Source organism: Ictidomys tridecemlineatus, chromosome 1 (genome assembly GCF_052094955.1).
Source record: "Ictidomys tridecemlineatus isolate mIctTri1 chromosome 1, mIctTri1.hap1, whole genome shotgun sequence".
Taxonomy (NCBI): domain Eukaryota; kingdom Metazoa; phylum Chordata; class Mammalia; order Rodentia; family Sciuridae; genus Ictidomys; species Ictidomys tridecemlineatus.
The window spans coordinates 228,013,172-228,040,950 of NC_135477.1; the positions used below are offsets into that span (position 1 = coordinate 228,013,172).

General features: G+C 40.0%; 1 pseudogene; it reads right to left on the reverse strand.

Annotated features, from left to right (window-relative positions):
* Window positions 1-24,194: 24,194 nt before the first annotated feature.
* Window positions 24,195-25,446, reverse strand: LOC101956914 (akirin-1 pseudogene; annotated as a pseudogene).
* Window positions 25,447-27,779: the final 2,333 nt, after the last annotated feature.

Below are 27,779 nucleotides of genomic sequence, written 5' to 3' on the forward strand. Positions count from 1 at the left end.
GGACAGACTGGAGGAGGCCTACTTATCCTGGTTAACAGATGGTTGAAGCCGAAGGCCTGTGATAGCAGAGACCCTCCAGAAGCCACGGGTGACTCTCAAATCTTGATTGCAGAGCCTTGACGTTTCAGAAGTTAAGTGAAATGTAGGCACATTACTCATTGATATATTGGACAAGGTTTCAAGCCTTGACTGGCTCCATTATTGGCTTCTGAATCTGTTTCTTAAGAGGTTGCCGGTCAAGTTAGCCACTGATTCACCTGGAAAAAAGTTTTACTCTTTTCCTAGAAACTCTTGGGTTATCATTTGTTTTCAAGTCAACAAAAGCTAGTAAGTGGTAGAGATTAACAGAGATTAACTGGGTTAAATCTCCAATAAAACACACACACACACACACACACACACACACACACAGTGAGAGAGAGAGAGAGAGAGAGAGAGGGACAAAGAGAACTTTTTTTGACTTCCTGGTGCTATTTTGATTAGCACTGGAGGTGTTTAGAATATGCAGGGCTCTTCTTGTCTGTCTTTTGTCCTCATCTATGTGAATGATTCAGAAACCTTCCAGTTAAGAAATATTTCAATTGGCTTAGAGTAAGTTTTATTCCCCCAACATTTTCTCCAAAAGCAAAATATTAATTGACGAGTCTTTGGCAATTAATAGCTTAAAACTTACTAGGAATATGGCCAATAAATTTCATTTAATGTTTCATAATAGTGTAACATAAAAATGCTCCTGCTGTGTTTTGAAGTTTTTGGCTTTTCTCCTTCCCCTTTAATCCAAGAAGTGATGTCCAGAAGATGTTGCAACAATGTTAAAAAAGGATGCTGAGATGGCAAGTTTAAAGTTATTCTTAACAGGTTAGTGAGATTCCATCTCAAAATAAATGAATAAATAGAAATAAAAGTGATTGTGCGTATGGCTCCATGGTAGAGCATCCCTGGGTTCAATCCCCAGTACCATACACACACACACAGAGGGGTCTGACTGTGTGTATGTGTGTGCACACACATTCAAGCTCATACATGTATACTATAGGGTTCCTTTGAAAACTGTAGTTTGTTACATTTGTAAATTAACTGTTTGATTCAGACTTTTAAAGATGAGCAGTAAATTTTTTGTTATCCTAAAACTTCTGCAAAAAATAAAAAAGTGAGTAGTGGCTGCTGGGTTGTAGCACAGTGGCAGAGTGCTTGCCTATCATGTGAGAGAAATGGGTTCAATCCCAGCACCAAGGGGAAAAAAAGTGAGTGATGAACAAAACATCTGTGTACTGAGCGCAATCAGCGTGTTCCCAAGATAGTAAGTGTTCAGTACATGCTGCTGAATTGAATTGAAAAATCACTAAGTGCAAGAGAAAAGCAATTATTTATATAATAATAGCTTGAGTGGTATTAGACTCTTAGAGATTACAAGCTGAAAAAAAATATATGAGAAACTAGATAGTGCACACCTGTAATCCCAGTGACTGGGGAGTCTAAGACAGGAGGATCACCATGTGAGAGAGAGGGCTTGGGATGTAGCTTAATGGTAAAGTGCCTCTTGGTTAGATACCCAGTACCAAAAAAATAAAATAAAATAAAATAATAATAAATAAATAAATAAATAAATAAAAGAATCAGAGAGCTGGGGCCATGGGGAGATAAGATTTAACCTGGGTCAGCTGATATTCTTCTTCATCTTTATTGCTAAAATGTAGATAAATTTTCAAGAACTCCTTTAAAGGCAGAATAGAGAAACATTTATCTGTTGAACAAATATTAAGGAAACGCTATGTCCCAGACATAGTGCTAGGCTAATTTCACCCTAACTGTGAGTTGAAAATAGGTTCAGTCTCTCATCGTTTACAGTGTAGTGAAGTAGACATTCATTAGAGATCACACAAATAAAAACATAACTGTCAAATGAGATTATCAGCATTAGAACCCCATCATTTATTGAATGCACATGATGCCAGAGGAGCACTGTCTAAAAATGCAATGGGAGTTATATTTGAAGGACAAGGGTGCTGGTGATAAGTAGACAAAACAGAGTAAGGGAATCATGACATCAGATTCTTTGATTCTACTAACTAAATGATAAGTTGTAAAAAGAGGCAATTCAAATTCTCTTTGACAGGATCAAAACAGACAACTATGACAGAATACCCTCTCATTAGAGAAATAACCTCTCAAAACCTTCCCCACCATTATCCCACATCTGGGCAGTTATGTTCACAGTAGGGTGTAAAAACAAGACAGGAATGTTTAGGCTAGATTCATATAATAATGATGGAACGATACATAAAAGTCATATTTATATTTATGTTAAACTTATGTTTTAAAATTTACAATATTAAAATAGCATAAGAATATTACACATTGAAATATGACAATCCATATTATAAATTATTATATAAATATATAACAATATTGTTATGAAAAATAACAATATTATAGCATTTGTAATTTAACAATATCCAAATATAATAATATAAAATTCAGGGCTGGGGCTGTGGCTCAGTGGTAGAGTGCTCATCTAGCATGCATGAGGCACTGGGTTTGATTCTCAGCACCACATAAAAATAAAATGAAGATATTGTGTCCATATAAAACTAAAAAATAAATATTTAAAAAATAATACAAAATGCAATAAAATAATTTTATATTATACCATTATAACCATAAGTAAAACAATTAATACAGAATGATTTCCCCCTATCTTGGAAGGGTCTGATAGTCAATTTCTCCCTATTCTCAAAGACAGGGGAAGGAATTGGTTCTGAGTTTAATGTAGTTCACTCTATCATGAAGGAAAAAAGACTAGATTTGAAGAGGAGAAAGAATTCTAGGGAAGTCTAGGAAGAATGGGGGGAAAGCAGCATTTTTCCTACGACCAATGGGATATACAAGAATGAGGGAAGGAGGAAGCTGAATTTTCACTGGGCTGGAAACCAGGAAAAATTGCATGGTGATATATGCCTATAATTAATTTCAGCTACTTGGGACTGAGGCAGGTGGATCACAAATTTAAGGCCAGCCCAGGCAAATTAGCAAGATTCTATCTCAGAATGTTAAAAAATAATAAAAGAACTGGATATATAGATAGCTCCCTAGTAGAATGTCCATGGGTTCAATTCCCAGGACCACAAAGAAGATGAAGAAAGAAAAGGAAAAGAGTAGCTGGAAGCTGTGGTTCAAACCTGTAATCCCAGTGGCTCAGGAGGCCTAAGAAGGAGGATAGCAAATTGGAGGCCAGCCTCAGCAATTTAGTGAGACCCTCAATAATTTAGTAAAATCCTGTCTCAAAATAAAAAACAGAAAGAATAGGGGATGTAGCTCAGTGATAAAACATTCTCAGGTCTGTGCCTCTAATATGGAGAGTGGTGGGAGGGGAGAGAGAGAGAGAGAGAAACACATCACTCAGGAAGACCTGGGTGGATGGATCAGAGAAAGCACCTCTGTGCTTATTGCATTATTAGTTCTGGGCCCAGGAATTTCTTGGGAACTGAGCCATCACCTGCAGTTGTTCTGCTTCCCTTCAAGAAAAATTATTCACTGACTGTACTAGGGGACGGTGACAACTGCTCTCCCTGGGGTCCATGAGGATGTCATTCCTTCATCATCTACCCCCACGAAATGGCTAGAAGAACTTGCAACCAACACTGTCTGCTCACTTCAGTACCCAATGCACACAATACCGTAAGACACCATGAAACCAAAGTCGGGAAACGACTGATGGGTCTGGTCTGGGTCCAGTGGAATGGGGGTGAGGGAGCATCCAACACCTCTTCCTGGGGGAGGGTTGCTACATGAATGCACCTTGAGTCTGTAGGAGACTTTTCCTGCCCTTTTCTCCCTGAGATGCAGCAGTATTTATTGAAAACTTTCTTATAATAATTACAAAATTTAAAAATTTTTTTTAGTTGTTGTTGGGACACATGCCTTTATTTTATTTATCTTTATGTGGTGCTGAGGATCGAACCCAGTACCTCACATGCTGAGCCACAATCCCCAACCCCAAAATTACAAATATTTACAAATGTAAGAAAGGAAATGAAAATCATTCAAAGCTGAGCTAGGGATGTAGTTCATTGTTAGAGCACTTGCCTGGCATGCACAAGGTCTTAGGTTCAATGCCAAGCAAAAGCAAAAAAAAAAAAAATGTTTTTCAAAGAGTTGGGCATGCCATGTTTAACATTTCGATGTTCCAAGAGCCTCATAATGACCCCAGTGTTTCTTGAAAGATATGAACTTTCCCAGGTGAGATGGCACAGGCCCACCATTCCAGCTACTCAGAAGTCTGAGGCAGGAGGATTGCCAGTTTGAAGTCAGCCTTAGTAACTTAGTGAGGTTCTCAGCAATTTAGGGAGACCCTATCTCAAAATAACATAAAAAGGGCTGTGGATATGAGTCAGTGGTTAAGCACTGCTGAGTTCAATCCTTGGATGGATGAATATACATACCCCTGGCCTTGCTTTAATTTAGGAGAATTCAATCTGAGGTCATATGAATAAATATTCAGTAAGAGATAAAATCATCGAGGTAATATTTTTAAGAGCAGAAACAGAATGTTTGTGAGCCTAGCAATGTTTTTTTGTTACTATATGCTTATTAAATACAGCCATGGCCTTTTGTTTGCCTTTAAATATATCTAAGCCAGATGGTAGCCAGCAGAGAACTGAGGCAGGAGGATCAAGAGTTTGAGGACAGCCTGGAAAACACAGGAGGACACTGTCTCAAAAAATGTGTATATCTGAATATAAAAAATGAATAAATTAAGGTCTATCTCAATAGTTATGAAAAATTAGAAGAGAATGATAAAGTTGAATATTTATGCAGATCATTAGGGTTATAGAGGATCCCAAATTGTACAGAATCAACTTGATCAGTTAGTAAAATGGTTTAGATGCAACAGGGAAATGGGGTGGGTAGTAAAATATCTTCTTGATAGAGACAGGCTAACTCAACTTCCATTCTGCCACCCACTAGCTGTGCCACTTTGGACAAGTTACTTAAACACTCTGGGTTTCAGGTTGCCTCATCTGTAACCTGGAGATTAAATAATAGCACTTCCTATAGGATCCTGCGAGAATGGAAAGCAATAATGTGTGCAAAGCAGTAAATTTGGAAGCCGGCACATGGTAAGTTTGCGGTAAATATTAATTATCATTTCTTTAAAAATAAATATTTACATTGTGCTTGCTACATGCTAGGCACTATTCTAGCTTACCAAAAATTTATGTGCTAGGCACTATTTTAAACACTGTACAGATATTAATTCATTTGATCCTCATAACAGTCACCCTCCAGCATGGGGAAAGGTGGGGTGGTGGTTAGGGGCACACTAGGTAAAAAAAAAAAAAAAAATCGGGAAAGAGGGTGCATGTTGCACTTCCACATTTTGGTTATTGCCTTCCCTTCTCCGAAACAGGCAAGAATTCAATTCACACTAAAGTCTGAAGTGAGCCAGATTCTGGCTTTTTGTTATGGAGTCCTAGGGATTCCACCCAGGCCTTGTGCATGCTAGGCAAATGCTCTACCACCAAGCTGCACTTACCCAGCCCCCTTTTTCCTGTTTCCAGCCAGGTTCTTGTCAAGTTGCCCAGGAGGGCCTTGAAGTTCCTGATCCTACTGTCAGCCTCCAGAGTAACTGGGATTATAGACGTGGACAACTGGCCCAGCCAGATTCTGCTTTAACTTTAGGTGTTGATGCTGTTACTGGCAGTGAAGCAGGGAAACTGCCTGGCCAGCAGCCATCCTGGCAAGACTCAGCTGCCCCAGTGCTTCACAATATTGTCAGGGGGCCCACTGAACTGTCCTTAAATTCTGGGGTCTCAGCAGCCCCTCTACATTACTGAGCCCCTTGTGAGTCTCCTATTTGTTCTGCTACCATCAAAAAGCACCAGGCCCCACTTTCATAATCTGCCACCCTGTTGATCCTCCTGACCTTTGGGCCAACTAGAATATGTAAATTTTCCTCTTCACCTTTTCAACTTGTTACTTAGTGGGCTTGAGATTTTCCCCCTGAGTCCAGAGATTTCTAGAGACAGTGTAGGCAGCTCTGAAAGGGTGAATAAGCAAGAAACGAATCAGAAATCTGACCAAGCAGACTCCAGGAAGGAAGTTTCCAGAACTGTCTCTACCTCTACCCTGCTGGCCTCTGCATCCGTCGCTGTGCTGTTTCTTCAGGGTATTCACCTGCCCAGGTGACAGATGTCTTGTGGGCTGTTCTTGATTCATCCTGCAGAGGAAATTTACTCATTCCCAGATCCATTTGAACTGAAAGCAGTTTATTTTAGCTGAAACTCAAGAGTTCTTCCTACCTCTCCACTCTCCATAATTAGGGATTGAACACAGGGGTGCCCTTCACTGAGCTACATTCCTACACATTTTTGGTTTTCACTTTGGGCCAGGGTCTTGCTAAGTTGCCCAGGCTGCACCTGAACTTCAGATCCTCCTGCCACAGTCTCTGGAGTCATTGGGATTACAATGAGCTACCATGCTTGGCCAGTGAGTGTTTTTCTTTTTAAATATCTTCCCTGTGATGTCCAGTGACACAAATTGCCTTTTCTCTCTCCATTTCTGCTTGATGATAGACTTAGTAGAATTTCCACAACAGAACATTTTAAAGTACTAAAACCCAAACAATGGATCTTTTGATTATAAAATTAATTTTATTTGTAGACTATTTGGAAAATTCTTGGAAAGCAAAAGGAAGAAAATTCAGTCATGTTTTGGCTCATATCTGAGAGCAATTGTTAGTATTTTGTGGGCTATTCACATTGAATATTTAATCATAGGTAATAAAGAGAAATTTATAAACCTGAATGTCGTGTACATCCTATTTCTAATTTTCCTTTGCCCTTCTGTGTTTTGTTGCTATTTCTTCATGTCAGTCACTTGTTTCCCTACCATGTTCATAGGAGTTGCACATTCATTTGATGTGTTGGAAAATTGTCACTGATTACTGAACAGGGAGTTAATGTATAAAATAAAAAATGGTACTTCACTTTTTTGTTGTTGCTGATGGGGATTAAATACAAAAGTGCTTTAACAGTGAACTACATCTCAAGTCCTTTTTTTTAATTGTTTTTTTTTTGTTGTTTGAGATGAAGTCTCACTAAGTTACTAAGGCTGGCTTGGAACTTGCAATCCACCTGTATCAATCTCCCTAGTTGCTGGAATTGCAGGTGTGTGCTACCATGCTCAGCTCAACATTAGTTTCTAAATTCAAAGGTGTTGCCATGGAACTGAAAGCTTTAAAAATATATATATATTATATATATATTTATAATATATATAAATGAACATTAAAAAAACTGAAAGCTTTTGCTTGGAGAATGGGACCACTTACTGTAGTTTTTTCAAAGATCATACCCATACTATGCAGTTTCAATTTGGCGAGAAAAGTAGAAAATGTCAAAGCTTTTAAAGATGCTGAATGTGTCCTCCTAGATTGTTTTCAAGTTTCTCTACATTTTTAAATAATAAATATAATTGGCATAAACAGGTGTTTAAGATGAATGTAGCAGCTTCTTGACTGACATCCTGCTGACTTTACAGAGGTACACACATGAAGATTGTTCAAGAGTCCTTTCAGCCACTAGTGTTTTATAGGAGAGTAGAGAATGTCTGTGGATTTGGTAAATCAGATACTGGAATTAGGAGAGCACCTGTCCTCCAGGGCGTGGATGTTCCCTAACTAGATACCCTGTGCCCCAATGGTAAGGATTTCCCATAGGTACATATGCATGCTCAAACACGCAGCATGTCAGTGACGAATAATGCCATATTGTTTCCCAAATGATTGTGCTAAGTTATATTTTAATATTGGATTATAGAAAAGCACCTGTTTTAAAGCTCCCTCTTCAACTTCTGGTTTGATAACAACTTAAAAGCCCATAAATCTTGGTGAGCTGGATAGGTGAAATTTTTAATTGCATCCTATTTAAGTTGACATTTTCTTGAGTTGGAAATGAATATATTTTTTAAAGCATGACGACCTCTTTTGAATTGTCTTACATATCTTCTACTCATTTCTCCTCTCAGGTGTTTCTCTTCTTTCCGTTAATTTTCACCCACTCCTTATAAACTCAGTGGATTCAATTTTGTCCATCATGGACAGAAAAATATTAATATTATGTTTCCATCTGTTATTTATCAAGAGTTGGAAATATGAACTCACTTTAATAGGAACCTAAAAAATATACTCTGAATATTAATGTTAAGTATGGATCATTTCAGTGGTTTTCCCCCCACTTGGGTCAACTAGTTGTTTATCTTAATTTGGTGTGAACATCTAGATTCTCTAAGACCTAAGTCCAAAACAAGAATTAGTATATTTTTGGCACTTCTGAGGTAAATGATTGCAGTTTAGCATAAGGGATAGCCTGTCACATATTTTTAGGAATTGCGTTACAATTTGTCTTACTGTAAGTACTAATCACTAAAGTACTTTAGGTGGGTCTTATTTTCAGACTCTGCTATTTCTTTGTCCTTTAAGATAAATCAGGATTTCAATTAAAATGTCTTATGTGCTACCTCTTTTCATAGAACCCGACCATATTTTGTAGGGAAGAAGCATGAAGAACAATATTGCACATTGCCTGCACAGGCGGTGGAAATGGGGTCCCTTTAGTGGAATGGGCTGCCTGGAAAACTGGAACAATGAAAAATAATCACAGGACACAGAAAATAATTTCAAAAGCGGGGGCAGGACCGGCAAGCCGATCATATCAATCAAGCTTCTATACTATGACAAAATGGAGCCTGCGCCTGCTTTATTTATATTGGGAAACATCAAAGGTCTTCCATAGAATGTGCTTCACCAAAAAAGGTTAAAGGTGGGCTGTCCAGTTCCCAAGGGGTTATACCCATCTCCAGAGCTACCATATGGGATCTTCTTATTAGAGTGGAGATAAAGGTCACACGCACATTGGGCAATCTATTGCCAGGGGAGAGCCACAGATAGTTCTCAGTGCCAAACCTGAATCTCCCTGGCTACCATACTGAGAGAAGAGATTCATGTAATTCACAGGTGGTTTCCCACAGAGGGAAGTATTTAAGGGGATGAGCTCAACATCTAAATTTGAGCATCAGTTTGGAGACTAGTTATACCATCATAGCTATCTTTGGTCTGGTGTATTTTTAGATGGATCTAAGTACTTATTAATCCAGTTTTTTGAGTGTTTATTATTACTTTATCACTTCTTTTGAATATTTGCCCTTTCAATATTCAGACACCTTGTTTGAAAGAGTATATCTTGCCAGGTGCAGTGCCACATAACTGTAATCTCAGCAACCTGGGAGGCTAAGGTAGGAGGATGACAAGTTTAAGACCAGCCTCAGCAACATAGTGAGGCCTTAAACAACTTAGTGAGACCCTGTCTCAAAATTTAAAAAAGAGATGAGGATGTAGCTCAATGGCAAAGCATCCCCAGATTCAATCCCCAGTACTAAAAAAAAAAAAAAAAAAAAAAAAAGTGTGCCTTTGTATTCTCCAAAGAAGTAACCTAAGGAATGAGATGGCTATGTACTAAATATCTTTTTTTACCTGGGATCGGGATACCTGAATGTACCCTCTTCCTCTTCCCCTTCCCCAGCACACATGCAGTTTGAGAAGGGCGGGGCTGGAATGTTAGTCCATCTTTGGGGTTTTGCACTTCCAAGGAGCTTTGAGCTCCTGGTTTGTAGACTTGGTTACAGAGCTCTTCCAGACCTCCTGGAGGGGAGCATCATGTAATGATTTCTTCACATGGTTTTAACTTTAACAAATGGAAAAGTGACTCCCATTGGAGCTGCAATACCAACTCATTTTGGGAGTGATGGAAAGGGATAAGTAATGGTTAGTGTAGAGGTGATTTCTTTGACATGATCAATGATATTAGCCTGTCTTTATTCATCTTCAGTGTTGGATGTGGTAGGGCTATGATTCTGCTCCTACCCCCATTATCAGCCATCATTTGGGTGTTACTTATTATGATACTTAGTGTTTTTTTCTTTTTGTTTCCATGTGGTAGAGTCTGCCTATGTGGCCTGGCTTGCCTTGAGCTTGTGATCCTCCTACCTCAGGCTTCTGAATAGCTGCATTACAGCTATGCCATGGTGCCAGAATTTAATTTGTGATTTTTGAACATTCCTTCCTTGGGCCAACAAACACAGCAATTAAATACACCAGTGATTCTGCTTAAAAAAAAATGGAGAAGAAGTATACTGTGGTACGGCCCATCCTGTTCTGGGCTAGCCTACCTTTATAAAGAATGTGAAATCCTGTCCTATGGTGCACAACATAGTGATAAATGAAATCCCATGTGCCCTTGTTCCTGCCTTGGCTTTGTTCTTTCCTGCCCCTCCACCATTCAGCAGCTTGAGAGAAGGTGGTACCACTTGGGATGCAGATCTTCCCCCAAAACATGGGACGTAAGTAAATATATAAAACTTTCTTTTGAAATGTGCCTATTGCAGAGTACTGCACCATTTGATTTTTCTGGAGGAAAAGCAGGTGTGAAAATGATCATGATGCTGGGCATGGTGATGCTCTCCTGTAATCCCAGCCACTCCAGAGGCTGAGGCAGGAGCATTGCAAGTTCAAGGTCAGCTTCAGCAATTAATCAACTTAGTGAGACCTGCTTGAAATTTAAAATAGGGCTGGTGATATTTTTCAGTGGTAAAGTGCCCATGGGTTCAATCTCCAGTATCCAAAACAAAATAAAACAGAACAGAACAGTGGCTTGTAATTGAAATTAGAGCAGAAGTCTTAGGCTCTGTGGGTGACTCCTCCTTTACCCTTGGTACTAGGGATTGAACCCAAGGGTGCTTTATCATGGAGTTATATCCTGTTTTTTATTTAGTGGTAGGGTCTCACTATTGTTGCCCAGGCTAGCCTGGAACTTTCAATCCTCCTGCCTCACCCTCCCTAGTGGCTGATTTACAAATTTGTACCACTATGCCTGGCCTGTGGGTGACTTTGTAAGAAGGGCTTTAAGTCTAGTGGAAGGATAGATGCTGATTCCAGCACCAACTCCTGACCTGACATTTCCTTATGAACACAAGGGCAGGGGGGCCTGCAGCATGCACTTCCGCAGCAGAGTGGAGGGATTACAGTGTAAATTGTTCAGCATCAGATTAACCTTTGTTGTGTCCCTCTTGGTGGGTGCAATAGAATGAAAACTACCCTTAGCCCTCAGGGTCTAGCTGCCTACCTTATGAGAAATGCTGTGGGTATCCTGCACTGTTCTGGAAACATCCAGAAGGACTTCGCCCTCCCCCTAGAATGAGACCAGTGTTCAACCCCTTTACTGGAGGGTCATGCTGAGGCTCAGGCCCAGGAAGCAGGGTTTGGGGCTCTAGCAATTAAAAAGAAGATGATTGAAAGAAGATGCAGTTGAATGACATGCAAGATGCAGTTGGGATAGTAGTCACTCTTTATTCAGAGGTGAGAATAGTCCCTAGCCAGGCCTCAGTGCCATTTCCATAATTTTTTTTTTTTTTTTTAATGCAGGCTTGACAAAGAAGCCGCACTGCTGACAGGTTACCTCTGTGGGTGCATGCCCACACACAAATGTTTATGACCTTGAGTACACAGGCTGAACCAGAGTGTTTATGACCTCAGCTACACACTAAAAATATAGCCTGCTGGAAGTCTCTCTGAGGGACCCTGCCTGTTGTCACTGTGGGCCCAGCACCACATGGCTTTTGAAGTTTACCTTGCTTATGTAGTAAGTATGCTTCACCCCTTAGGTTTTTCTCTTTAGGTCCTGGATATTTTGTTGCCAAACATGGGTGGAGCCTTTTGTTTCTTCTCTTAGTTATTTTTGTCTTGTGAAGGAGAAGCAGAAGTCTGTCTGCCCCTCCCCCATTCCTCCCACTGGCTCTGACTGGCCTGAGGTTCTCTGAACTGCGCTGCTCTGCCCACTGTCTGCATAAGGACTCCTGCTTCTGTGGCCCTTCGCTGTCTCTTGGCTTCTTTTCTGTGGAGGAGACTTGGGTCTTGACCTTAGATCTGCAGCTTTAACCTCCTCCTGGTTTGTCCTTTATCTTTCTTTTTGCTTTTCAGTGTTGGGGATCAAAAATGCCTCGACACCCTAAGTCAAACACTCTACCACTGAGCTGTGCCCCGGCACCCTAGATCTTGTAACATGTAGAAAATGAAATCATTTTATTGGTTTATTTAATTGTGAAAATAAAGGGTTTTTATATTAAAATTCAAGTGATGTAGGAAGATGGTGGGGACGATAGCCAGCATCTCATTGCAGGGTTCTTCTTCTTGCTGAGGAGGGTATAAGAGACCTGAAAACTTAAAGTCTCAAATAATTAGTGAAGAACAAAACACAAATAGTCAGAAACATATTTACATAAAGTAGAGCCCCTGATAGATCTAGCCCACATGGGTGCTGGAAGTAGACGAAGGAAAGATGGTAACTGAGGTTTATTTAAGGGGTTACAACAGAGGCAGGAATAAAGTTTCAAGAGCAGAGTCTTGCTCTATGATGTCTTGCAGTCAGCAGGTTGATTGGCATGTTGCCAGGTTATCATCTCAGGTGCTGGGTGGGACATGGCACAGTGGGATAGAAATTCACTCTGTCCCTGGGCAATTGACCAGAGAAAAAGTCCACTGGTCACTCCCTGACACCAGATGTTTCTATCTTCCCAGGCTTTGATGTGTGGTGACCCACACACAATCCATGGATGGCTCATGACAAAAAGGATTATTAGAAAGTAGTCATTGAAATCATAGTCTAGCCTGGTGTGGTGGCACACACCTGTAAGACCCGCCACTCAGGAGGCTGAGGCAGGAGGCTCACAAGTTCAAAGCCAGCCTCAGCAAAAATGAGGCATTAAGCAACTCAGTGAGACCCTGTCTCTAAATAAAATGCAAAATGGGGCTGGGGATGTGGCTCAGTGGTTGGGTGCCCTCTGAGTTCAATCCCCTGTACCTGCCCTCCCCCTCAAAAAAAAAAAAAAAAGAAATCATATTCTAATTTGACTCTACTATTAATGTTTTCATAATTAGTTTGAGGATACCCTACTAGATTTGTGTTTAAATATGCATATATAATACATAAGTGTACCTGAATGAACTCACGTTCCATTTCCTGCTATTTTTTATTTTTACTTTTTTAATTATATTTATATATTTTTGGTACCAGGAATTGAAAACAGGGGTGATTAACAACTGAGCCATATCCCCAGCCCATTTATCTTTTATTTTGAGACAGGATCTTTCTAAGTTGCTTAGGTTCTCAATATGTTTCTTAGGTTGTCTTTGAATGTCTGTCCTCCTGCCTCAGCCTCCTGAGCCGCTGGGATTATGTGCATGTGCCACTGTACCTGGATCATTCCCTGCTATTTTATTTTTTAAAATATTTATTTTTTAGCTATAGGTGAACACTATATTTTTATTTTACATTTATGTGGTGCTGAGGATTGAACCCAGCGCCTCACGCTTGCGAGACGAGTACTCCAACTCTGAGCCACATCCCCAGCCCCTCCCTGCTATTTTACGTGACAGTTTGTCTTAAGGTTTTTCATGTCAGTAAACAGGAAACACAAATAACTTAAAAAACACTTATGGAACATTTTAGGTGTTCAAAAAAGTTGAAAGATTCTGCTGTTGCCACCTTGCCCCCTGTAATAGTTAATTTGAATTGTCAACATGATTGGATTAAGAGATGCTGATGATTAAGAGGCTTCTGAGTGTGTTGGTGAGGGTGTGTCTTGGAACAATTGGCATGTGGGATAGTGCACTGAAGTAGACACCCTCCCTAAGTGTGGGCAGCACCGTCCAATAGGATGGTGGCTTGAATGGAATAAATTTGGAAGAACAAGGCTCAGTTTCCCCTTACAAGGAGGGGGCCTTTGACCATGAGGGTGGAGTCCCCACCCCAGGATATGGCTAGAGTCCTTATAAAGGAGACCCCAAAGTGATCTTCCCTCTTGTGAAGAGCCTGTAGGGAGGTGTCTTAAGCAATTTAGAAGCAGTCTTCAATCTCCAACTTCCATCCCTGCAAAATGGTAAGAAATAACCTGTTGTTCATAAGATGCAGAGGCACTGGGGTTTTGTTTTAGAAGCCTGAAAGAGCCAATGTTCAGATATTTCCTTACAGTATTCTGCCATTGTTTGATAAAACTATTTTTGCTAATGGGATTAAACCCAGGATTATTTTACATCCCCACCCCCACCCCACCTTTGCAACTTTTTATTCTGAGCCAACAGGGTCTCGATAACTTGCTTGAGACTGGCCTAGAATTTGATATCCTCCAACCTCAGCCTCCTGAGTCCCTGGGATTAAAGACATGCACCAGTTTGCTCAGCCTTATTTGCCATTATTGAAGCAAGTTCATGGAATATATTTGTTGAATTGGCCTTAACCCTTCAAAATGAGATATGAAAGTGAAGTTAGTGGGTTAGTGCCCAAGGTCCAGACCAAATGTCAGTACTCACATTTCTGCCAGTTCAGTAGATAGACTTCCTTTGCATTTCTTGCAGTACCTAGGTGGTGAACACTTTGACTTTTTTTTTCTTTTTTTGGATACTGGGGATTAAATCCCAGGGTGCTTAAACACTGAACCACGTGCCCAGCCCCCCCTTTTTTTTTTAACATTTGGAAATGTATGACACTTACCCCTTCATTTAATTTTTTTTTAAAGAAAGAGTGGGAGAGAGAGAGAGAGAGAGAGAGAGAGAGAGAGAGAGAGAGAGAGAGAATTTTAATTTTTTTAGTTTTTGGCGGACACAACATCTTTGTTGGTATGTGGTGCTGAGGATCGAACCCCGGGCCGCACTCATGCCAGGCGAGCGCGCTACCGCTTGAGCCACATCCCCAGCCCCCCCAGCCGCTTTTTAATATTTTATTTAGAGATAGGGTCTCACTAAGTTGCATAGGGCTTCACTATGTTGCTGAGACTTGCTTTGAATTTCCGATCCTCCTGCTTCAGTCTCCCCAGCTGCTGGGATTCTGTGCCCAGCCTGTCCTGTTGTTTATTAACTGCTTTATGGCTTTTTTTTTTCTTTTCTTTTTCCTGCTACTAGAGATTGGACCCAGGGTATTCTGCCACTGAGCTTTACCCCTGGTCCTTTTATTTTTTCATTTAGAGGTGCAGCAGGATTTGTGTACAGAGAGACAGGGCATTGTATTGTTCAACAGGAAGCACTGTTTACTTTGGGCCAGCACAGACTTGGCAGAATTACATCCATATGCTGAGCCTTGAATACTGGGAGGCACCTCCTTATATACCTCGTGTAAGCTCTTTGTCTCCTGTAAAAGGTAATGCACATTCTGACTGGGTATTCTTATGCTCTAGAGTTGCAACAAAGATGTGACAGTATCACACATCATTGAGTTAAAACAGAGTCAGGACAGATTTATCACAGAGTTGGTATGCACCCTAAATGTGATATGTTGCCTTTTCTTTGTTCTAGGAGATACCCTACTGTTAAGGTCTGTAGACAAGTCAAAATAACACGTGGTATTTTGCCAGAGAAATGTTAGAGTTCGTAAACAAGTCTGGATGGTGCCTGGCAAAATGCCAGAGGGAGTGGTTTGAGAAGTAACAAAAGCAAGCCATTAAGTGTGGAGATTCCTTATTGGTTGACTGATGTATCTAGTTTATGCTAATTAAGATAAGCTGTGCAAAATGTATAAATAGCTCTGTTGTCCTACAATAAACGGCTTCCATTCCTGCTGCATCAACGTACACAAGTTATTTGTCACCCCCGGGCACCCTACCACAGAGGCAGGCTACCCTGGAACTTCTCATCCTCCTGCCTCACCTCCTGAGTAGAGATGTGTTATTTTATTTTTTTGTTGTTGTTTGTTTTCTTTCTGTTTCTAGAAGAACGCTGCAAACTGCATGGCTTAATTCAGAAACCAGCAAGGGGCAATGGGGGATTAGAAAAGACAGAGAATGAGAAATCTGGGACCAGGTGGAATACCATCCTACAATGAAGGAACAATGACCCAGAGCTAGCTTAGCATGTTTATTATATAGGTTTTATCATCAAAAGAGTTTTCTGTGAGAAAGTTTTTTCAGACCAGTCAGTCTTGAAGGTTTGAACTTTATGCCTGGCAGCTGATGTCTGAACTCAGGGTCAAGACTGATAGTCCTGTGCCTTGCACAAAACCTCTTTAAGCAGGGCATTACTATAGCAACTGGGCAATCTTGACCTGCACCTTGCACAGGAAGTTTCTGGCATAGGCTCCTGCTTTGAGACCCTTAGAGATCCTGAGCCAAGTCACTGCTCCCTGAAGAAGAGGGTCTCCCTATGTTGTCCAGGCTCCTGTCTCAGCTTTCTGAGAAGCTGGGACTACAGGCTGGTACTATCTACATCCAGGTTAAGGCATTTGTCTTTTAATTATTTTCTTTATGATTATCCAAATAGAAGTTTGGACTCCGGTTGGGTGAGGTTTTTCATCATTTAAAAAAATTATCAGGAAAGTTTTGTAGTTCTATAACTGAAGAGTTTACATGTGGGTTTATTCCTAGGTGTTACATATTTTTAACAATAGCTGTTATCTGTGCTGAGAGTATAGAGTGAAAGCTGAGCATGTGTGGAGGCCCTGGGTTTAATCTCTAGCATGCATCCTTGTCTCTAGTTGGTCATTGTGACCTCTTAGGGTGCATACCAACTCTGTGATAAATCTGTCCTGACTCTGTTTTAACTCAATGCAGCATAGTACCAACTCCCAGCCCCATGTCTATTCCTATTGAGTTTTTCCCATTGTGTTCTAACTGGTTATTATTGCTTATAAAGATTTGTTTTCTAGCATTCTTATGACTTAAACAATTTAATAAATGATAAAATACATGCTCTATCTTTGGCAATACCGTGAATTTAGTTCAGAGCTGCACTCATGAAATAACATTTTCTTTCTGTAGCAGGAAATTTGGGGTTAAACTCAGATTCTCTGCCACAGAGCTAAATCCCAAACCCTTTTAACTTTTTATTTTAATACAGAATCTCCTTCAGTTACTGAGGCTGACCTCAAATTTTGGTACCTCCTTCCTCAGTTTGCAGAGTTACTGGAATTAAAGGTGTATACCTCTTTAACCAGCTGGACATTCATTCTGTCGTGCGTGTGTGTGTTTCTTTTTGAACCCAGCAGTTCTTATTGCTTATTTTGGGAGAATGTCTAAGTTGCCCAGGATGTGCCTGACCCTATTTTTTAATTAAGGCTTTTTCTTTCAACTGTTTATGATAATCAATCGTAATCTTATGTACAGCAAGATGTTATTGGTGCTGGTAGTAATGCTTTCACAGGAGTGTCACTTTTGTATGTAAGTGTTTTTTGTTGTTGTTGTTGTTTTGGTACTGGGGATAGACCCCAGAGACATTTAACCACTGAGCCATATCCCCAGCTGGTTTACTATATTTTATTTTGAGACAGGGTCTTGCTAAGTTACTTAGGGCCTTGCTAAGTTGCTGAGGCTGGCTTTGAACTTGCAATCTTTCTGCCTCAGCCTCCTGAGCTGCTGGGATTAAAAGTGTGCACCAACATACGTGGCTGTATATTTTTTAATGATTTTATAGCCTGCTATAGAACTTTGGTCCTTGCCTTTATTTTAGGGGTTTTAGTAAGCAATATAAGCTTTTGTTTAAGCAAAGCATTAAAGTAGTAATATATAAAACAAGGTGGAAATTCCATTTTTATTTCATGATTGTGTAAATTTTTCCTGTAAAATGAATGCCTTCAGGATACTCAATTGTTATTAGGTTTTCATAAAATCTAGTGTGTACTCTTGTTGTTTTTATGGTAGATGTCTTAATGTGTTGGTTTCTTAATGGTAAATTAATTTGTCTTGATGTCTAAATGGTAGATTCATGGTAGCATATGACAATTCAAAATCTGAAAAGAATTTCTAAGGTACATACACAAACCTTTTTTGAGATATAGACAGGTTCTAGTTAATCTATCTGTATGATCCGAAATTGTCTGTTTGTCTTTAATTTACTAGTTAGTGGAGGTCTTCGTGCTTCAATTTGCCAAACTGGGTATATAGGGATTCTCTACCACTGAACTATAGCCTCAGTTATTTTTTTAACTTTATTTATTTATTAATTATATTATTTATTTATTCTGATTTGTTATACATGATGGCAGAATGCAATTTATTTCACATTACACTTATAGAGCATAATTTTTCAAGTCACTGATTGTATACAAAGTATTTTCACACCATTTGTGTCTTTATACATGTACTTAGGGTAATACTGTATAATTAATTTCCCCATCATTCCTACCCGCTATCCCCTCCCTTCTACTCCCTCCCCTTGGCCTATCTAAAGTTCCTCCATTCCTCATCATGTCCGTCATGCCCCCCCCATCGTCATTATGAGTCAGCATCCTCATATCAAAAAAAAAAAAAATACAGCCTTTGGTTTTTGGGGATTGGCTTACTTCACTTAGAATTATATTCTCCAACTCTATTCATTTACCTGCAAATGCCATGATTTTATTCTATTTTAATGCTGAGTAATGTTCCATTGTGTATATATACTGAAGTTTCCCTATCCATTCATCTACTGAAGGGCATCTGGGTTGGTTCCACAATTTATCTATTGTGAATTCTGCTGCTAATTTTATGTATTTATTAAAAATATTATTTTTTTGTAGTTGGACATAATACCTTTATTTTATTTATTTATTTTTATGTGGTGCTGAGGATCAAACCTAGCACCTCGCACATGCTAGGTGAGCATTCTACTCACAAGCCACAACCCCAGCACCTAACCCCAGTTATTTTAAATTTGATTTTGAGATAGGGTCTCACCAAGTTTCCCAGGCTGGCCTCAAACTTGCCTCCTGCTTCAGACTCCTAAGTCATTGGGATTTCACACATGTGCCAACATGCCTGGCCTCTAACCTATAGTTTTATGTATATCAATATATAAAATTTGGTAGTTTGTTATATACAGATTAGTATCCAAATCCCAAAATATAAGGAATAAGAATGATAATATATTCTTTTACCCTTATATATTTATTGGTCAAGAAAACAGAATTATGTCATCTGATCAAGGTCTCCTAAGGTACTGAATAGCACATATATCACAATTTATAGTGAGAATGTGTTTATACTACCTAACTAATTAGAAAGAAGTATTTGTGGGCATGGTACAGAATTCTTATAGTTTGTGTCACTTTCAGAAGTTCTTCCCAGGTCATCAAAGTTGAAAATGCAGGAAAATATTGAGAATGCTATACAATTTCTATTCTTCTCTATATTTTCATTCAAATTAAAATTTGAATTTGAAATTTATTCAACCATTCCCATCTGCATTGCAAAATCCTGCTGACTGCCAATTTTTGTATGTGGCAGCAGAAAAGAAGAGATGATTTCATAATTTTGTGAATCACAAAGTTTATTGGAATACAATGAGAATTTTAATGTAAGTTTACAATGCTCAGAGGGAAGAGAATAATGTGGGAAAATATCATAGAATACACCAGGGAGACTAAGTACTTTAACCACATAGTAATGATTTCCACAATTATTAAAACCTACTTGTTCAACTGAGGTGTAAACAGGCCTTGTGAAAAATAAAGTCTCATTGAAGCTGAGGTTTTCCTGTATAGGAGCAGTTCTCAGAGAAGCTGGCTTGACCACCTCAGCGGACAGTCACGCTAACAGGTAAGGTCTCTAATTGCTAGTTGGTAGCAGGTGGTATTGGTGGGGGAGGCTTCTGTGATTAATTTGCAGCTGATGAGGCCTTGTCACTGCTTGGCTCTAGGCTTTCAGAGAAGTGTTGGGGCCTTTCACATGACATAGTGTGGCCCTACCTTAACCTAAGCTCTCAAGGTATCTGTCAGACTCTTTGAGTTGGGATCATTTATGAAGCTCAGTAGTTTAGGTCAGTAGCTGACATGAAGGGAATCTGAAAAGATGTGATGGGACATATGAGGTCTGGCAACACATCTTGCTCTAGGGAAGAGGGCACACTCTCCAAAACATCAAACTATGGAAGTATTTAGAATCACTTCACAGTTACAAAACACACGGCCCAGCACCAAAACCAAGCCACCCTCTGCCCTGGTTCCAGGCTCAACACAGGGACAGTTGGACACAAAGTGCCAATGTCCCAAGCCTTTGTACATTCTGGATTCTGCAGAGGCTACCCAGGAGCTGTAAAAAAGGTAGGTTTTGGGCTGGGATTGTGGCTCAGTGGTAGAGCGCTTGCCTAGCACAGGCGGGACCCGGGTTTGATCCTCAGCACCATGGGCATTGTGTTGTGCCCATCTACACCTAAAATATATTAAATATTTTTTTTAAAAGTAGGTGGAGAGAATGAGTTCTTAGAAGAAGAAACTGGGCCTGGTGGCCGATGCCTGTAATTCTAGTGACTGGGAAGGGTTAAGCAGCAGGGTTGCCAATTAAAAGCCAGCCTCAGCAACTTACAAAATGCTGTTTCAAAATGAAAATGGCCATGGGTATTGCTCCATGATAGAGTGGCCTGGGTTCAATCTCCAGTACTGTCCTCACCTCCCCTCTCCCAAATAAAATGTCTGGTTGCTCTTGCCAGCAGGACTGTGGGGTCTAGAAATAGAGCATTTACACCAGGTTCCCACTGATCACAGCTACTCTTTACAAGGCTGGCCTCCTCCCCACACCTCTTCAAAAATCTTTCCCAACAACTTAACCTTGCCCTGAAAGTTTGTGATGTTGATGAAACCTACATTTATTATATCTTGTTTTCAAAATAATTTTTTTCCCCATACAGAGTGCATGTTCACTTCAGTCACTGCATGTGTCCCTCATTGAAGTTGGCTGCACATACTTTTTATGTTAAGTTTGCTCATGTGGACTTGAAGTGTTTATGTGTACTGTGAAAGGGATTTGAATTTTACCATTTATACTCAGGTTATTGCTGATTTAAAAAAAGAGGGGGGGGGCTGGGGTTGTGGCTCAGCGGTAGAGCGCTTGTCTAGCACACGTGAGACCCTGGGTTCGATCCTTAGCACGACATAAAAAATAAATGAGTGAAATAAAGGTATTGTGTACAACTACAACTATAAAATAAAATAAATTTTTTGAGACTTTGTGTAAAATGAACAACGGCCACCAGGTATTAATGTTCTTCAGCACTCCTATCTTGTCTCTGAGTGCTTCTGACCTTTAGCTAGTAGCCATAAGGTTGGTTATAGAATTCAGTTGTACATGTGTTGAAATAGTATTCAGTTCAAGTTGAGCTTATACAATGTGTTTCTGAGGCTGTGAGGTCAATATTAGATGCAGGTTCCTAATGTTTACACTTGTGGCCTTGTCTCTAGTTGGTCATTGTGACCTCTTTAAATGTGCCTGGAAAACAGGTGAGGTATGTTGAAATTTGGGGGGCCATTCTTTTTTGTTTTTTCCTTTTGGCACCAGGGATTGAACCTAGGGCCCATAACTAATGATTCACATACTCACCACTTTTTTATATTATAATTAGAGATAGGGTCTCACTAAGTTGCTGAGGCTGGCTTTGAACTCATGATCGTCCTGCCTCAGCCTCCTGAGCTGCTGGATTACAGGTATGAGCCACCACTCCCAGCCTAGGGCATTATTTTCTGTTTTTTTTTTTTTTTTTTTTTTGTCACTATTATTTTTAAAACCTCTACTATTGTTATTATTTTTTTCTGACAGATCCATCCTACCTCCCAATCATGGCATTTTCCTCTGTACTTTGAACTTTATTTCATTTAAGAAGTGACTACCTGTGGGTCAAATTTGGCCTGCCATATGTTTTTCTAAGTAAGGTTTTATTGGAACACAGTCAGGGCTACTTTCTTGGCACAGAAGCAGAGTTGAGTCGTGGTGCAGAGTGGATGACTTTCAAAGCTGAATTATTTACTGGTTGGCCCTTTATGGAGGCACTTTCCAATCCTTGCATTCCTGTATCCTTCTCTTCCCCTAGGCAAGGCCCGAGACCTGTGTTAGTCAGGATTTTCTTGCTGATACCAAAATACATGACAAGAACAACTTAGAGAATGAAAACTTTATTTTGGCTCACAGTTTCAGAAGTCCAGTCCATGGTGGACTGACTCATTGCTCTGGGCCCGAAATGAGGCAGAATATCATGGTAGACGCACGTGATGGAGGAGTGCTGTGCCACTGTTTTTGTACAAGAAACAGAGAGAGGGGAAGAGGCTGATATAGGACAGATGATGCTGGACACCCAAGGAATTTTCAGGAAGCAGGTTTATTTAAGTTACAGTGGTCCAGAGGGGCTAATGCCTGAAAATCTCTAGACTCTATGCCTGAAAATTCTTTTAGATTTATACTCAGTGGGGGTCTACATCCAGTGGGAAGTTACATAGCAGTTACTCACGGTCTCATATTTTTAGGTTAGACAGAAGTTTCATAATTTTTTACCAAGGAAAACAAATAGTAACTTTTGCAAAGCAAACTCTTTTTGAGACAGAATCCATTACAACATTTGTCTGCTAACTTAGCATTTAGAAGAGGAAGCTTCAAACCATAATGGACTCTCTACAAAGATCCTGCTGACATTCTTTGCGGAAATCTTATTGTCTACAAGAGAAAATTATATGTTGCATTTATGGTGGGAGTCCTTGGAGAAGCTTAATTATGGCAAAGGTTTTTGGTGGGGACTACATCATTCCCCCATTTGATGTTCACTACTTAATCCTTTAAATCAAAGAATACCATCATTTCATCTTTTTTTTTTAAACAAGTAGCTTTTTTATTTACAACTAAGCTTGTTAACACTATATAACGAAAATGAACAAAGAATAGTATTGCAGTTTTGGGTTATATTTGAGTCAAAGACAATCATTAATAAGGAATCTTCTAATGAGAATATTCCAGAAATTTTCTCTAAGCCATCTGATAAGAACAAATATACTGAATCTATATGAATATTAACTTTCTTTGGAATGTTTTAGCATACATTTGAATTAAACTCAAACATTTTCAAAATAAGTCATAATTTAAGAATGATTTCATATCCAAATTAAACAATTTTAATAAAAATTTCCTGTCCAAAGACAATAATAAAGGAAACAAGGCATTTTGTAAAATGTGGTTCTGAATAAGTCAGAATAAAAAAATACATGTATACTTAATTCCTCCTCCTCAAAAGAGAGACTACCTTCTGCTCTGCAGCCTTGGAAACAAAGTGAAGAACAGCCTAAAAGCAACTTAGGGTAGGGGGTTGCCAAAACAAAGCTCAAGCAGTTGAACAATGGATAGTTCATAAGAATATGTCCAAAGAATCTGGTTTTTATTTTTAATAACTGATGCAAAGGTGACGTCATCCCTCCCAAATAGTAGTGCTGCTGGGGCCTGGCATAGTTCCTTGCTCGACTATTCTATGCTCCTGAGCAAACCCTAATGCTTCTGTTCCAGGAGGGACTGTTTCCCTCTCAGCCTCCAGGGAGCCCTTAGTATGAATGAGGTGAGCACCAACTCCATGGTGTATTTTAAGGCTTGGAAGCACAGATTTTTTTTTCCTAACAGGACTAGGAGGAGTCCACAGGTCAATGTCTTGTCTCCAGTTTGTTCTAATTTCTCGCCCACATTTATAGATCTAGGACCAGAGACCTTTGCTGTATCATCATCATCATCACATCTAATGTCAATTCTAATGCATGATTCATATTCTGTGCCTGAAAACAGTCCCTGTATTTAATAATAATAATACCTATACATAAAACAATCAACTATTAAAACTTTTATGGTCACAAAACATTAATGATCTTCTGTAGACCAATCAAATGTTTTTAAGGATAATTGTCATGCATCAAATTCAGAGCCAAAATCCCCCAAATCAAAAAAAATGCACAGTAGAAATAATAACTTAAAATATACATACAGGCATATACACACTGTCACACATACTTCTTGTAGAACCATGTTTGGGGAAACTCCATTTGTTTAGTGCCACTGAAATCCTATTTTTGCTAAACTGCTGCTCCAGGTATTTTTGTTTGGAAAATCGATCACAGTAGGGCACCGTTGTTCATGGGATGAGCAGAAAAGAAAGATATGCTTGTGGCAACCAGAAAGTTCTAAGGTCTTTGAAGTTTATAAAATGGACCTGCAGAAACGTTTACGTGTTCTCAGTATGCATAGTCTGGAGCTGAAATACGATATCAAACCAATTGCAAAAAGTGTACAGCAGCTATCTCTTGAGGTCAAACCTGGTACCCAGATAAAACAAGAAACCTTCAGGATACACACATAGCTTGTTGGTCTTGTCCCATAACCTGATCCTATGTGAATTTCATGCATAACCTGATCATGCAATTTTCATGCATAACCTGATCCTATGTGAATTTCACAAAAGATTCATACTGTTCTGCTAGTTTGGTATTGAGGATTTGCTCACACTTCTCCCGAATTTTCTCTACAAAGTCTTTTAAGAGCCTCTCACATGTTATTCCCATTTGTCCAAAGGTCAAGGTGGGCCGGTCCTTCCTCATCCAGGGGGAACCTGGAGAATCAGGTGCTGTGAGTGCTGAGGAATGAGGCTGTCTTTCCAAAGTCCAAGCTTCACTCTGATTGAGAACAAATTCTAAATGTTTCCACCTCGGTAACAATCATATTCTTGCTTTATGTTCTGAAAAAAATTGCTCCGGAGTGGGAAGGAGCTGCTTGGTGCCAGTCCGGGAGGGCTGCTGGACAGTCGGTGGCCGTGGCTCCGCGTCCCCGAGCCGGAGGCGGGAGTGTGGCCGGGCAGAGGGGCGCAGAGCCGGGGAACCGGGGCTCAGCAGTGCCGCCTGGAACTCCGTGGGTCGCTTCAGCGTCGCGTCGCACGCCATGCCGCTGAGGGGACAGGGCTCAGGGGCCCGTGCGGCGGCAGCCGTTGCCCAAGCTCTGGGTCCCCATCGTTTCATCTTAAAGCTTTATATAACGTCTTTCTACCCACAGTTGCTTCTAGGGAGACCTAATAATTCTAATGCAAAGGGATCCAAACATGGAAGCAAGAAACCAGTTAACTGCACGATACCTACTATGCCAACTAAACTTGTGAATCCACCAGGAGTAGAAAACCATCCTCCAAAATGTGAGCTTAGATCCCCAGCCTCATACGCTTCCAGCTTTTAACTGACTACATGTGCTGGTTTCCTGATATTGCTAACTATGTCTTTGACTGTCTGTTATCTCCAAATAGATGATAATGGACAATTTGAACTGTGGTACTTGACACATACTCCTCCCTCTTCAGCCGGCAGATAATCTAATGCCAATTAGTTTTGATAGATGCCTGCATCTGGGTTTGTTGTGTGGCTAGGAGTCAAATGCTGTAGCAGTTTGATTGATTATAATTTCCAGTACAGCTTGTAAGTGAATAATCTAGTTTAGCACACAGGCAGGAGTTCTATAGCCCCCACTGCTGTACTGTGCCTGGCAGCAGGACGATAAGTGGCAATTATTCTCTGGGGTGGCCAGTTTACCCCAAGATTGTTGACCTCTGAGATCTAACTCAAATCTAACCATCTCCAATGGACCTCCTTTTTTTTTTTTTTTGACCCTAGGTCTTCATACAAGGGGATCCCTAAGTCTTTTCCAGTTCTATTTGGCAGTAGGAAAAATACAGATGGAATAACACCAATAGTACAGGTACCCCTCCAATTTGTTGGGAGGTGGGTGTATACCTTTTCCCACAGACCCCAAACAGCTCATATGGTGCTTTCTGTTCAGAATGGGCTGGATTACTCCATAATTTATAGATCTCAGTGATGCCCTGAAAAGAACTGATCTGGTTAGTGTCTGAACTGGTGCAGTTAAAAAGAGCTAGTTTCTTTGGGGGATTTTTGCCTTTGAGACCATTATTTCTCAGCCCATATGTTATCTGTTCAAAACCAAGTAATTTTCTTTGGCCACAAATTGGTGTTCCAGAATAATATTCTGTTACATGGTGTTTCAGGGACACACTGGGTGTGGTGGGCTCCAATATATTCCTTTCCAGGTACTTTTGAAGAGGGGTCTTTCACCCTCTTGTTCAATGAAGGTCTAATTAGGGAATAAGCACCTAAACTTATTCCTGGCCAGGACCATTCTTTGCTCATGAGGGCTCCTCCACAGACTCAGCAATCTTTAACCCCAAGACTTTTGGCTATTCTTTCTGCTAGGTTCAAAAAGGAATTCTTTCCCAAAGAGGGAGGGTTAAGATTTGGGCTCAAACCCTCATATAGTTTAGCAGCTTGTTGTAAGGCTCAGGGTGGTTGATTTTGGATCAAAATTCTTATTCCATGTTAGAGGCTGAATGTCCAGTGGCCAGAAATACCAAGTTCCCTTATTAGTAGGCAAAATTCCTGGGTAAGTTATGTCTCCCACATAATAGGATTTGACCCTAACTATGTTGACTTTTTACTTTCTAGAGACAAGTGGCTTCTGAACTATAGCATCTCTCTGGTGGGGCAGGTCCTGAATATATATTTCAAAGTGTCCCTTGGTTATAATAAATTAGTTGGACACATGGATCACATGATGGCAAAATACGCAGCCCTGGTGGGGAAGGATCCTCTAAGATTATGAAAGGAAAACCACACTAAGTTATCACTTATTAACATTTTGGCTAGCAAAGGTTTAACTGTGTAAGTCAATAAAGTCAAACTAACAACACCAAATAAATCCTAGAAAACCTATGTAATCAAAGTAAAACAGTATGAATGAAATTTTTGTTACCAAGTGTCCAAAAAGCATAGGAGTTGCTTTTATCAGTCCTATAGCAAAGACCAAGGAAAGGGCTACATATATGGCAGAAGTAAGGGGTGGCATCTCTAGCAGTCAGAGAAATGCAAATTAAAACCACTCTAAGATACCATCTCACTCCAGTAAGAATGGCAGCCATTATGAAGTCAAACAACAAGTGCTGGCGAGGATGTGGGGAAAAGGGTACACTTGTACATTGCTGGTGGGACTGCAAATTGGTTCGGTCAATTTGGAAAGCAGTATGGAGATTCTTTGGAAAGCTGGGAATGGAACCACCATTCGACCCAGCTATTCCCCTTCTCGGACTATTCCCAAAAGACCTAAAAAGAGCATACTACAGGGATACAGCTACATCAATGTTCATAGCAGCACAGTTCACAATAGCTAGACTATGGAACCAACCCAGATGCCCTTCAATAGATGAATGGATAAAAAAAGTGGCATTTAGACACAATGGAATATTACTCAGCACTAAAAAATGACAAAATCATGGCATTTGCAGGGAAATGGATGGGATTAGAGCAGATTATGCTAAGTGAAGTTAGCCAATCCCTAAAAAACCAATGCTGAATGTCTTCTCTGATATAAGGGAGGTGACTCAAAACAGAGCAGAGAGGAAGAGCATGAGAAGAAGATTACCATTAAACAGGGACGAGAGGTGGGAGGGAAAGGGAGAGAGAAGGGGAATTGCACGAAAGATGGAAGGAGACCCTCATTGTTATACAAAATTACATATAAGAGGATGTGAGGGGAAAGGGAAAAAAAAGAGAGAAATGAGTTACGGTAGATGGGGTAGAGAGAGGTGATGGGAGGGGAGGGGAGGGGAGGGGGGATAGGAAGGGGATAGGAAGGGCAGCAGAATACAACAGACACTAGTATGGCAATATGTATAAATGTGACTGTATAACCAATGTGATCCTGCAATCTGTACACGTAGGAAAAATAAGAATTCATACACCATTTGAATCAAATGTATGATATATGATATGTCAAGATCAATGTAATGTTTGAGCAACTAATAAAAAATAATTTTTCCACTGAGAAAAGTGAAAAAAAAAAGTAAGGGGTGGCAATGCATCACAGTATAAGAACTGTCTTGGAGGATGAAACAGTTCATTTGTCCTGTTGGTTGGTTGTTC